A 9,436-nucleotide genomic window follows, 5' to 3' on the forward strand; every position below is an offset into this window, starting at 1 on the left:
GTAGTGTCCTTCTTTGTCTCTTATAATAGTCTTTGTTTTAAAGTCTATTTTGTCTGATATGAGAATTGCTACTCCAGCTTTCTCTTGATTTCCATTTGCATGGAATATCTTTTTCCATCCCCTCACTTTCAATCTGTATGTGTCCCTAGGTCTGAAGTGGGTCTCTTGTAGACAGCATATATATAGCTCTTGTTTTTGTATCCATTCAGCCAATCTATGTCTTTTGGTTGGAGCATTCAATCCATTTACATTTAAGGTAATTATCAATATGTATCTTCCTATTTTACTGCAGTCTTAATGTGTACCACATCCTTCGTTGATAAAGAAGCAGCCTTATCAATTATCGGGAGACTCAAAGTGGCACCTAGCAGTTTGGCATATTACTGGAGTCCTGTTCAACTGGATACTGTATGTGTGCTGAATAGTGACAAAGAATTGGTGTAATTTCTCCCCTTGTCAAAACACATATGTTAAAGAACTAAGAGGTAGAAATGGAGTGGTACCACTGCTATTACACTTACTTAATTACCAACTTGAAAAAGTTTCACTTTCCATCCTTGCATCTCTGCTGTGTTTATTTTATTTTTTTAGAAGTTTTAGTATCCAAAGGAGGACTGACAAAATCAGGTAATTTCAGTCAAAATCCTAGTTTTGGAATTTGGAAGTTAATTCTAACATTTATTTGAGGATCAAAAGGGTAAAAAAAAAATTCTAAGAAACTCCTGATGAGGTAGAATATGATTTAGTGATTAAAAAAAAGAGTCATATAGCTATAATACTGAGTGGTATTGCAGAGATGGACACATTTACCAGCTGAATTAGATAGAAAGGCAAAGATCATATCTAATTTTTTGTTGAACTTTAGAAATGAAAACGGTGAGGTAAGTGAGGAAAAGATAAGCTGTTCAAAAATTTATCAGGACAGTTGGTTACCCACAGAGGAAAAAAGACCCTTAAATGTAAAAGGAAAACCATTAAGCCTTTTTAGAAGGTAAGCTAAGAAATATCTCACAGTACCAAAGGATTTCTTAAACAAGAAACAAAAGTTCTAGCCATGAAGATAAGAGTGTTATATTACACTTCATTAGAGGAGGCATTTTCTTTTTAAACTATTTTGCAGCATCAAGACTTCTATGTTATTTCTTAATTTGGGAAGGACAGAATATTAGTGAATATTAATTTTAAATGAGGAAAGAGTTGAAAAGTCTATTTCTACTAAAATCTGACCTTGACCTCACTCGAGGTCAGATTTTAGTAGGTTCAAACCTTTCTTCTCTTTTTCATTCTACTTTCTAATTCAGAATAATTAAAGTGTTAAGATGCCTTTTCTTATTTTGTCTATAGAGAAAACAAGTCATTTTTTTATCATATAAGAAACTAAGTTTTTCAGAATAAAAGAATTTCAATTATAACCTTAAAGATGTTAAGTAAAAAAAAAAAAAAAAAAAAAATGGTACTGATGAACCTAGTGGCAGGGCAGGAATAAAGACGTAGACATAGAGAATGGACTTGAGGACATATTAGTGAATATTAATTTTAAATGAGGAAAGAGTTGAAAAGTCTATTTCTACTAAAATCTGACCTTGACCTCACTCGAGGTCAGATTTTAGTAGGTTCAAACCTTTCTTCTCTTTTTCATTCTACTTTCTAATTCAGAATAATTAAAGTGTTAAGATGCCTTTTCTTATTTTGTCTATAGAGAAAACAAGTCATTTTTTTATCATATAAGAAACTAAGTTTTTCAGAATAAAAGAATTTCAATTATAACCTTAAAGATGTTAAGTAAAAAAAAAAAAAAAAAAAAAATGGTACTGATGAACCTAGTGGCAGGGCAGGAATAAAGACGTAGACATAGAGAATGGACTTGAGGACACAGTGGGGAGGGGGAAGTTGGGGCGAAGTGAGAGTAGCATTGACATATATACACTAAAAAAATGTAAAATAGTTAGCTAGTGGAAAGCGGCAGCATAGCACAGGGAGATAGATCAGCTAGGTGCTTTGCGATGACCTAGAGGGGTGGGATAGGGAGGATGGGAGGGGAGGCTCAAGAGGGAGGGGATATGGGGATATATGTATGCATATGGCTGATTCACTTTGTTGTACAACAGAAACTAACACAGTATTGTGAAGCAATTATACTCCAATAAAAATCTATTTAAAAATGTTAAGTAAAAAACGCTTTTGACTTAAATTTGAATGGAAAATATCAGTATGATTTTTTTTTTTTCTTTTAAGAAAACCCTTATTTCCCCCATCACTTTTCAGAGAAAAGGTCTGCAAACAATGACCACCCATGGACAATGAGAATTCCCATCACCCAGATTATAGTTTCTCAACTCCTTTTCCAAAGAGCAAACTCAGATTTGGTTAAACGTCATGAATTAAAATAGATTTAAGAGACACAGTAACCAAATGCCATTTGTAGATCTAATGGAATACCATTCAGACAAAATCATTGTAAAAAAATATTTGAGGCCATTGAGGATTTTTTTTTTTTTAGTACTAGATATTGGATGATGTTACAAATCATTTAAAATTTTTCTCAGGTGAGAAAATCTTGTATTTTGTTTAACTCTGTATCCATTAGGATGTTTGTGAAAATATTCATGGTTGAAAAAAACATGTTTATGATTTCTTTACACTGCTACCCTCCCCCACAATGTTCGCCTGGATAATGAAACAAAGCAGATGTTGGTAATTATTGAAGCATGTCTGATGGACACCTGGAGGTACGTTTTCGTGTACTTTTGGGTATACTTCAAGACGTCCATAATCCTTTCCCCGCCTCCCTCCCCCTTACCCACCCCCCCAAAAAAAAGGTTTCAGAAAAGCTGGCCCAATTAACGAACATAATTCTCTTTCAGTCAACAAGGGGTGACAATGAGAGGAATCAAGTGCTGGCAAAGAGAAATTCCGGCGACTGAACTAAGGGAACAAGAAGGCCATTTGCACAAGGGAGCTCATAGCAGCAGCGGTCCCCTCCTCCCATCTCACAGGCTCTACAATCAAGAAACGCTATCGCCATCTTGTGTCCCTTTAAGAAAATGTAGCTAATATTGTTTTGTGGTTTCTACTAGGCAGTCCGTTGCTAGGGTTTAATAATTGCATATATAAATAATACAATAAACAATCCTATTTCAAACACAGTCCTCATCTGCCCAGTTCCCCCCTCAATAACAAAGAACCACGTTTATTAGTTTCCTGTGTACCCATCTGGAATTTCTTTTTACAAACACAAATATGTAAGCGTGGATTCTATTATGCCCCCATTAACATAAATGGCCAATGGCTATATTCCTCTCACGGTTCTGCCCCTTGCTTTTCTCATTATCTAGCTTGGAGCTCTTTCCTATTAGTAAGTAGAGTGGCTGAAACTTCTCAGCAGGTGCACCTGAGCCAGTGACCCTAGGAGGGTAACCTGAGGCCAAACCTTTTCCTACACTGGCTGCATCTTTCCTGAAAATAAGCCTGATGCTTATTTGAGAGGAAGCCTGGGACTCTTCGATGAGCTGCCCAGGGGCTGAACCTGGTCCAGAAAGCTCTGGGGTGGCTGAATTCCTGTTCCCTTCCTGAGATGGGACTTCCATGCTGTGTAATAAGGGACATTGAGGTTCTAATACAAGTATTCGTTTTGTCAGTGAGGCCTTCTTTGACTGTCATCTTTAAGCCGCCCCATGCAAATTTCCTATTCCTATTACTATATTTTTCTTCATAATATGTATCAAGATCTGGCATGCTATATACTTTACTTATTCTTTTGCTTATAATCTTCACCATACTGCTCTCTTCACCAGAATGTAAGTCCCTTGAGAGATGTATTTTTCTGTTTTGGTCTACTTTGATCACTACTGTATCCCCAAGCTTCTAGAACGGTGCCTGGCACAAAGTATATCTGGATAAAGTCATATTCCTTGGCTCCACTGCTGTTATGGGAGACCCTCAAAGAATTTTCTTTACTTCCTTGGGTGTAAAGAAAGTAAAGAACTCATTCCTTGGAATTCAGCAGATCAAAGACAAATTGTCTTCACTTCCTGCCATTCTCTGAGTGCTCCTTCTGGTGACTCCCAGTTTTCTCTCCCCTGCAAAAACCTTTGGTTTTGTTAAAAGTCAGATTGCTGCTTCTTCCTAAATTTTTTTCATTAATGATTATTGGTACATACATTATTTTATTTTATTTTTATATGCCAAATAAGGCAAGTGACACATTGTGTCACATCAAGATAGTCTGCCCTCTCTGAATTTCAAACTTAGCGCCATTCTGTCAGGAAAGACATGCAGCCTGGTTGGTTTCAGGGGTTGCGGTTAACAGGAAATGACAAATCTCCCTCCCCTCAAAGTACTGTTTTCTGAATTAACATTTCTCGCAGTAGAGAAACGCTGGCGTCTAAGGACTTCTCCACATGGCCAAGGCTTCCATTTCACCCCTGCAGTTGGAGGGACCCAGCACTAGAGGGCGGTGCTGTCGATGCCATTCGCTGCTCATCCAGCGGTAGGACCCTGTGGACTTCTGAGTGGAGACAGTTGTGTTCGCATTTGGCTAGTCTTTTTTCTTCACCTGCTCCGATTTTCTCAAACTCCCTTGCCTTCCGAAATTTCAATCACTGTTTCACTGCCCATAGTCTCCTCTCTGGCCATAGTAGATGGAGTATTCTATCTAGTCCAACCAATGAAGCGACGAATTACTGCCAAACTTGTCTCCAGCCTAAACACCTTTAAATCTGCACTTGGAACCACGTTGCCTGAGATCCTCTTCAAAATACCATCAAAAGGACCTCATAGCAATAATTGCCACTATCTATTCAGTGCAGTGTACCACAGAAAGATAAAAATCTAATTACTCACATTGTTTTATTCTAATTTAACTTATTCATGAACATATATCATTTATCCCCATTTAAGACGTGAAGCTGAGGCTCAGGGGAAAATAAATTCTTCAAGTCACATGGCTGATAAGTGGCAAAGCCAGTACTGGAAAGCAAATTTTTTTGACTCTAAAACGTGTGTTCTTTCTTCCACTTCAGCTCATGTTCTCTCCATGTTCCTTCTCCATGTGTCCTTGCAAGTTCTGTTAACACATATTTACAGATTTGAGGATTCCTTCGCCAGTTAAAGAGATATCCCCACCTCTGAGGGCTTGCCAGATCTTGTAGATTATTCCTGCACATTCTTTTCTTTTCACTCATTCCTTCAGCCATTCGTGGTACATAGTACTGTAGAGGAAATGCTGTCACATATAGGCCACCTCCCACTTCAGAGGCTGATGGAAGGAACATGGCCCAGCATCTGGGGCCCTTCCGTGTTTGAATAGCTTATGGTTTCTTGACCTCTAGTCACACCATCTTGTAATCTTTCTGACACAGCTAAAGAAGTGTAATTCAAAACTCAGTTTGAAATATAACTCCTCTGCTCAAAGTTCTTCAAAAGATCTTCCATCCCCTTAATCTGAATTTCAAACCATTACTCAACATTATGTACAATTTTCGAGCTCACTAAAAATTCATTTCTATCCTGAATGAATGTTTTATACCCAATTAAACAAGTTATTCTTTCCTCAGAGAGAAGTTCCCATTTCCATGCCTGCGTCCGGCCTCTACACTCTTTTCTTGCTTCAGTTTTATTCTTTAATGTCCATTCTTGATTCCTTTGATCTGATATATTGTTTTTCTCTAAACTCCCACAGCTTTTTTTAATTTATACTTGTTTTGTGTTTTTACTTTCCCACCATATATTTTTTTGGGGGTGTGTGTGGCTTCTTTTCTGAACATCTCCATCTCCCCAAGAGCAGTAACTATCACACTGTAACCTAGCACATTTTTAACACCTAGCTTGTAAACTTCAGTATTTGTTGATTTGTCCTGGAGAGTGGAAAGACCTGTGTTTTGTTGTTGTTGTTGTTTTAGAACAACTTTTTATAGATGTCAAGATAGGAAATGAAAAACAGACAATTTGTATCTTTCCTTTTCCACAATTGACAGCTTCCTGTGTTCAGGTCTTGACAGTGTTTTGTACCAAGGAGCTTTGTCTTGGTATGTTTCCTGCTCCAAACAATATGTGACTTAATAACGAATTCTAAAATTCTACTGGCATGCTCTTAAAAGTTGTCCATATGATGCATATCAAATAAATTAATTTTAATACAGTATAGGGATTGTTTGTTGTGCATTCTACTGGTAAGCAAAAGGTGTTGGATTCGAATCTGTACAGGATTTTGTTTTTGCATTGTCTAGTACTGCCTGATACTCATTTCTTTCCACAAAACTGTTGCCCTGGATTGTCTCATTTGTTTTATTTAGGGGAGAGAGAAAGAGAGAGAGGGAGAGAAAGGGAGGAGAAGAGAGAGAGAATGGGAAAGAGAAAGAAAGAGTCATCTAAATCGGAAAGGAAGTCCACCCCTGAAACTTTCCAGTTTTTCCCCATAGAACGCTTTTCCCTCTAACTGGCGACTTGGAGATGGTTTTTTGCGAGGCAAGTCTGCCATCTCCCCAGGTTGCCGGCTTCCTAAATAAAGCATCTTTCTTTTTCCACCAACGCTTGTCTCTCGAACATTGACTTTTGAGCGACGAGCAGCCAAATATGAGTTCTGTTCCGGCTCCAGCCAGTAACATTCTGGCTGGTCTAGGAATTAAATGGACACGAGACAGCTTAACAAGAGAAAATCAAACAAAACTTTAATAACATGTATATGTGGGAGAGACCCAGGAAAACTGAGTAACTTGACAAAATGGTCAAAATCCTCATCTTAAATACCATTTTCAGCAAAGACAAAAGAGGATGTTGGGGTAGGGTTTGGCACTTCAACGGGAAGGGAGGCAATTCACGTGGAGGTGGGAAAACATATGCTTGGTAAACAAATGTTCGCGGGGCCAGGCAGATAGAATGGGAAATGGAGTGAGCTCTGATCTCTATGCCCTGCCAAGTTTCCCCTGCCACAACTAGCCCAGATTTTTTTGTAGATACCTCTGGTGATAGCTCTAGTCTGGAACAGGCCTTTTATCCAAATTCTTTTAGGCAGTTTAGGAGGAGGCAACAAGGAAAACTCCCCGAGTCTTGTTTCTTAAAAATAATCAGCCTAAATGAATCCTCATGCCAAAGGGACGCACTTGGGCTGGCAAATATGGCTCCCCTACAACATGTTTACCTTGTACATACGTGGGAGATACCCAGGAAAACTGAGTACAACTCCCTGAAATGCCCCGAGCCACTACATTAAGTGCCATCTTCAGCTAAAGACAAAAGAAAGATGGTGGTGGTTGGGGACGTCAGTTACAGGAGGTTATCAGGAAAAACACAGTGAGCAAGGGTAATGTTCTTATGCACATTTAAGTCGGGTACTTTCTCCATTGATAAGAGTTTCTCTTCCTGGTAGGGATTCACCCTTACAAGTGGAGACTTCCCTTATAAATGTAAAGTTCCCTTATAAAAGGGTAAAGTCTACTGTTTTTTAGTGCATCTCCTGTGTTTGTTTTCTTCTCAAAAATAATCAGCCCAAAATAATCCTTATACCAAAGAGGCATATTTTGGGGTGGCGTATTCTGCCGCCCTTCAATTGGCTAGGGAAGAAACTGCTTCCAAGCCCCCTCAGGTTATTGGCAGAATTTATTTCCTTGCAGCTTTAGGACTGAAGGCACAGGCTTCATGCTGGTTGTTAGCTGGAAGTATCTTTCAGTTCTCAGGGGCTACCTGCACTTCCTAGAGGTGCCTGAAGCTCCTTGCCAAGTGGGCTTTCCCTTGACCATTTACATCATGAAGCCAGCAAGGATACTCTCTAGAGTGAATCAGCTAGCAAGAATGAGTCTTATATAGCTCAGTGTAATCACAGGAATGATCCAATCATCTTTGCCATATTCTATTAGTTAAAGTAAGTCCCAGGTCCAACTCACACTCAAGGGGAGGACATAGACAAAAGCCCAAACACCTGGATGTGGGGCTCATGGGAGGGGTCTGTCTACCACACACATAAAATGGATAAATCTCAGAATAATTAAGCTGAATGAAAGGAGTCAATCAAAGTAAAGTACATACTGAACTATATTTATACAAAACTTTAGAAAAAGCGAGCTAATCTATAGTGACAAAATGCAGATCAGTTGTCCTGTGGGGATTGGGGACAGAAGGGGCAGGAGAAAAGAAATACAAAAAAGGGGACAATGAGATTTTAAGGCTGATAGATAAGTTCACTATCTTGATTGGGATCATGGTTTCATGTGTATACATATGTCAAAATTCATTAAAATGTACTCTTTAAATATATGCAGTTCATCATATGCCAATTATACTTTAATAAAGCTGTTTTTTAAAATAAAAGCAAAGATTCAATTCTTTGGTCAACTTAAAATATAATAGGAAAAGGAAAATTTGCAATATACTTTCTTAAAATTAGTTATAAAAAGCCTACAAGTAAGGAACAAGAACTCTAGTTCACAAGTGGAAATGCATTAGAACCTGCGAAGTGCTCCCAGGAAAATTTGTCTGGTGTCCACTTGGTGGCTTACGAGAGTCCCACCCAATGTATAGTCAAGGATGTCACTTCCCAGCAGGCTAAGAACATTAAATATGTGTACTTCAGGGAAAGAGGACACCCTTTCTTTCAGTTTGGGGTACTTTAGTGGCAATGTGGTAGAGTGAAGAACATGTATGTAGCATCTATTACCAAAAAGAACAAATATTAATCTCAGAATGGGGTAAAATATTGCTTTATTGTTTCCTATTGATTCAACCTTCAATTCATTTAAAGTTGGGCTCAGATAGGGTCCTACAAGTCACTCTTCCCAGACTTTCCGACCATCTCCCCTACCAAATCCTGGGACACTGTGTTCCTCTGAATCTCTCTAAACCATTCTTCTCCTTTCCATGTGGTCCTTACATGGGGCATCTTCATTTTCAAGTCCTCAGGGGTACAGTCTGGGAATGTCCAACCCAATCAATCTTCAGCAACAGGTTCCTGGTTCCATCCTTAAGCTGCATCCTGCCTGTGGCCTCTTGGAAAGGGGTTTGTGTGGTTGTCACTTGAAACTAACTTACCTCTGAATTTCTTAATTTTTAAAAAACTTGTGTACTCATCTCTTCAGTGCTATACATTTCTTCAGTTTTGGTCAGTAGATTTGTTCTTCAGCATCTAAGTAATTGAAATTCTACCTTGGTGTGTTTGTCCTGTTGAATATCTTTTTGATGAATTTATTTTAATGCTCATTAGAGTAATGACTTCTAAAATGAAGAACTAGAGAGATCAGACTCCAGTTTCAACCGTCTTTCACTTTCTTCTCCTCCTCCACCTACATGAAGAAACTTTATCAAATATCAGTTGGTAGTCAGCTATCCCTAGGAACCTCAATGGGAAAATACACACATATAACAGAGAGAGGACAGGTTTCTCCTAGCTGGGCTCAAAGTTCAGATCTGGGAATGGCCTTCCTTTCTCCTTAACAAAGGGCCAAGC

General features: G+C 38.6%; 1 protein-coding gene across 1 annotated transcript in view; it reads left to right on the plus strand.

Moving 5' to 3' along the window:
- The window catches only part of LOC102976132 (histone H2B type 1-J-like), an 8,867-nt gene extending 5,984 nt beyond the window's left edge, over positions 1–2,883 (plus strand). Inside the window, exon 3 of the mRNA XM_007128599.2 lies at positions 2,865–2,883. The gene's annotated coding sequence lies outside the window, so the exon portion shown is untranslated. The remainder of the gene's footprint in view (positions 1–2,864) is intronic.
- The last annotated feature ends 6,553 nt before the right edge of the window (positions 2,884–9,436 follow it).

Source organism: Physeter macrocephalus, chromosome 18, assembly GCF_002837175.3.
Source record: "Physeter macrocephalus isolate SW-GA chromosome 18, ASM283717v5, whole genome shotgun sequence".
In the NCBI taxonomy this organism is placed as follows: Eukaryota; Metazoa; Chordata; class Mammalia; order Artiodactyla; family Physeteridae; genus Physeter; species Physeter macrocephalus.